Raw genomic sequence first — 4,325 nt, 5'->3', positions numbered from 1 at the left:
GGAGATATTCAAGATTTACACTAAGGAGTGGGAATTCTCGAGGGGATATAGTCCGTAGGTGACCACATGTTTTATACACTATCATATCTAGATTTTATATGTAACAACTAATCTAACTATTTCAATATATAATACAAAATATACAGTGCCTTGGTCACATAAGTGACATTTTCGCGTTGTTGAAGGGTTTTCCAAAGCAAAGTCGCAACCACAGAGGTTCTTGAGAAATTCCAAGATAGAAGATCAATCGAAGCAAATAATCAAGACAAATATGATGCCAAGTAACAATTGTATTACTGCCAAGTTATCTTTGAGCATAGAGAAACATCATAACAAACCACATGTGATCTATGCAATTGACCCATGCCATGTATACAAGCTCTTATTGGAGTCCAAGCTTATGAGAAGCAAGATTTCAAATGCACATAGTTGACAACAGTTTCTGTCTGCTTTGCATCATCTATATGTGATTGCAACAGTTGACAAATCTGTTCCACCCTCTCATGAGCAGTATGAAAACTGAGAATAGCTCTTCAAATCATGACAATTTGACCTTGAAAATGACGACTTTGTAAACATAATCAAGCTTCTGATTATAACTGTTATAGCTGGCCATGCTGCAGAAATGGTTGAAGATGGTGAAGGGAACTAATGGGATGTTCACATCTAGTTTAAAGAGATGTATCAAGGAGCCATGGTAAAGTCCTGTTTCCATAAACTACTTGCAAGCATGTGACATAACTTCTTAACATGTGGTCTTCTGGATAGTATACTGCAATTACAGTAGGGGCTTAGAGCCTTCAAACAGTAGCCATTGTTGTGTTTCCCTCAATACACCAATTGATTGTTGCACTTCATTTGATGGTTTGTAGATGTCACTCACTATTGTATCACTGCGAAATTTGATGCCTTCTGAGATAAGACTTGCACAGAGTGCTGCTAATTGAGTAGGATTGAGGTCAAACAGTGTTAGAAAAAGCTAGAGCTAACCATAACTCATTAACTCTCCGGAAAGCAGCAGTAATTTATCAGAAGCAACGTTCTCATCTTCCTCCTCATCCAGCCAGTATGTTTCCAAGAGCTTCAATGCCTTCTCATAAATGTCAGAATTGTCATGGGTCTGTAAAGTCTCAATCTTTTCAACGCCTTCTGCTTCATCAATATACTGAGCATACAAATTGATGCCACCTGTATTACCAAGGTCCTTCTCGGCTTCCCCAACCCTCAATATGTTTTCTAATCCTTCCAAACACACCGTCACAATTCGAGGATCCGAACAGGTCAATAGATCACACAATGGCTTGATGCAACCTTGGCTTATAAGGTACTTTATCTGTTCATGTGTACCACCCGATGTAGCATTTGATATAGCCAATCTGCCTCTTTTTTTAATCTCAAATTTTGTTGTACCAAGCAATGATACAAGAGGAGGGATGATGTTTGCATCAATAACGGCCTGAATTTGCTCTTTTTTCCTAGCAGTTATATTTGATATGGTCCAACATGCTTCCTTTTTTATGCTTATTTTGTGGTTGTAAGTGAGCAAATTTAGAAGGTAGGGAAGTACATTGTGGTTGAGAAGATACTGTGTCTGTGCATCATCCCCTGTGACAATATTGCCCACTGTTCGTAACGCAGGGATGAGGACCGATGGAGATGGATGCAGAAGCAATGCAACAAGCCTCGGGCAAACACCAACTTCTATAACCGCCTGAATTTTATCATTTGTGCCATCAGAGAGGTCTCTTCAGAGGTATTATTCAAGCCAGAACTTTTAAGGTCAAATTCGATATGACGAACATCTCTGTCATCTGCATTTTCTGTAAGTTATTTATTGCATATCATACGAGCCAGAAAGGGTTTTTATGGACCAATAATCGAAGGATCATCTCATTCTGCAGTATCAATCAATCCATGGTACAAGTGATGACCCTAGCACTATCGATGCCCCTCTTCTCCTCCTCTATCACAGGAGCAGTTTTCCCCTCGATCAAGATTACCTTCCCCTGTTCTTCCTATCCTGAACTCCCCTTTGAAGTTGTAGAGATTTCCCTTTGATTAATGGTCTTCAATTTTCCCCCCTTTTGGTCTCCATAGCTCATCATCGATTGACGAAAATCCTTCCTTTGTTTTTTTTTCCTTCCGTCCAGCTCCTCTGTTCCTCTCTCTGATTTCCTTCTGCTTTTTCTTTCCCCTGGTAGATTATAATTATCCTGCGCTTGTTTTCTACATCTCCAGATATGTCATTTGTTTTTTTTTCTAATTTGAACACACTATGCCGCCTTTTTCAGACTGTGCCATTCCCCCTTTTTCTATCTCTCTCACTTTCTCTGCCTTTTTCCTCTTTTCCAACCCTTTCTTAAAGCATCAGCATGCAATCTCTCACCAATTCCGAAATCCATAATTTGGCTTGATTGTTTCCCATAAATAGGGGCTTCATCTGACTCCACAAGGAGGCCACATGCTTGAAGAGTAGGAACAATCATTAACTCCAGCTGAACTGACCAAACCCCTTCCTCTTGCATTTGGCTGTAGAGTTGCAGAACCTTCTCTCCTTGACCTTGTTCTACTTATGCTGAAAACATTGCATTCCACAAGATTATGCTACAAAGTCGATGCTTGTCAAACACTTTTTGTGCTTCTGCAAATAAACCACACATGGCATACATACCAACCAATGCATTGCCAACAACAGTATCCTTTTCTAGCCCCTCTTTACTATATTACCACGCAGAATAAAGATACAAACATAACAACTAAGTATGTACAAAGTACCAAATCCCACACACACAACTTTTGGGTGGATTTCACACCTCGGATGCGCAGCAATATGACATCCATCCCCTCTAATCCTACGCAATCTCCAGATGGGCCAACTACCCATGATCATTATCATCAAGATCCACAAACATATCAATCTCTTCATTGTGTATTTCCGGTGTTTCAGCAAGATTATCTGTCATATCATCTGTCTCTTCTATTGAGGTTCCTTCTTGTTGCTCTTCTCTTGCAAATTCTTCCACTGCATAATCCTCATCATCTCTTTTCTTGAAAATCTTGATTCTTTTTCCTGCAATAGGCACTCTAAGCACTGTCCCATCCAATTCTGTCAACTCATATGTTGCATTGTCAAAGACATGTCTCACTATGTATGGCCCAAACCATCTTTTCACCATCTTCCGAAGTGCAGTATGCTGATTTTCAAGGCTGCTATCAAAGACTAATACCCAGTCTCCCTCTTCTATTGCTCTAGGCCGCAAGCGATGCCTGCTGTCAAACCTGTCCTTATTTCTTAGTCTAACAACCTTCAACCTGTCAATAGCTAGCTAAATATCCTCTGGTCTTCTCTCCAACTGTCGAATCCAAAGAGCTAAGAGCTCCTCTCTCGTCAAATCCTCCTGCCAAGGTAAAACTGACCAAGTCAAAGCACAAGTCTCAGTCGGCATAACCGGTTTCTAACCATACATCAACTCTACAGGCATATATCCTGTGGTAACACTGTGAGTTGTACGATCAGCCCACAAAGCAAACGGTAGAAGTCTTGGCCATTCTCCAATCCGTCCTCTGCATGCTTTGGCTAATGCTTTCACTATCGGCGGATGCCCTCTTTCACTCTTCCCATTTCCCTCTGGATTGTATGCTGTGGTTAGAGCCAACTTGATTCCTAGTTGAGAGAAAAACTCCCTAGCTTCATCTGCATCCAATTCACTGCGATCTGCAGTGATCTAACCCACACAGCCATACCTGCAGAAAATTTCTTCCAATAAAAACTTACACACTGCACTAGTGGTCTTCGTTCTCAAAGGTATGCCCTCAACATGATTGGTAAGATCCTCTCTAGCCAAAACAATATACCTCATCTGCCATAGACCCATAGGCATAGTAACCAAGTCAACTACCCACTTATAATGAATGCATAGCGGATAGATCGGATGAAGCTCATCTCGATGACGCACTACCGAATACATCTGGCAGTCTCTGCAAGTCTCTACAAAGTGAGAAACATCTCTATACATGCCTTTCTACCAATATTTCTCCTTGATTTTCTCATAAGTAGCCCAAACTCCTCTATGACCAGCCCAAGGACTCTCATGAAACTCCCTCATCACCTGTAACTGTGTATCTCTATCGCACACAACCCGCAAAGGTAATCCACCTCTTTTCTTCGGATGCTTCCAAAGAAATCCGTCCTTGAGAAAATAACCATAGGCTTTTCTTCTGATCTTTTTGAACTCTTCATCTGTCCATTCATCTCTTTTACTTAGTGTACTAAGGTACTTGCCAATCTGCAACCAATCTCCAATATAGAGTTCTTCTATGAAAGC

At 40.8% G+C, this 4,325-nt stretch overlaps 1 pseudogene; it reads right to left on the bottom strand.

Annotated features, from left to right (window-relative positions):
• Positions 1–985: 985 nt before the first annotated feature.
• Positions 986–2,525, bottom strand: LOC148014803 (importin subunit alpha pseudogene; annotated as a pseudogene).
• Between the last annotated feature and the right edge of the window lie 1,800 nt (positions 2,526–4,325).

The sequence above is a fragment of the Lygodium microphyllum genome, chromosome 24, assembly GCF_053477565.2.
Source record: "Lygodium microphyllum isolate KBCC chromosome 24, Lygodium_microphyllum_v1.1.10, whole genome shotgun sequence".
NCBI classification, from domain to species: Eukaryota; Viridiplantae; Streptophyta; class Polypodiopsida; order Schizaeales; family Lygodiaceae; genus Lygodium; species Lygodium microphyllum.
Note: the sequence above shows the minus strand (reverse complement) of the source record. Positions and strands in the feature narration are given on the sequence as shown.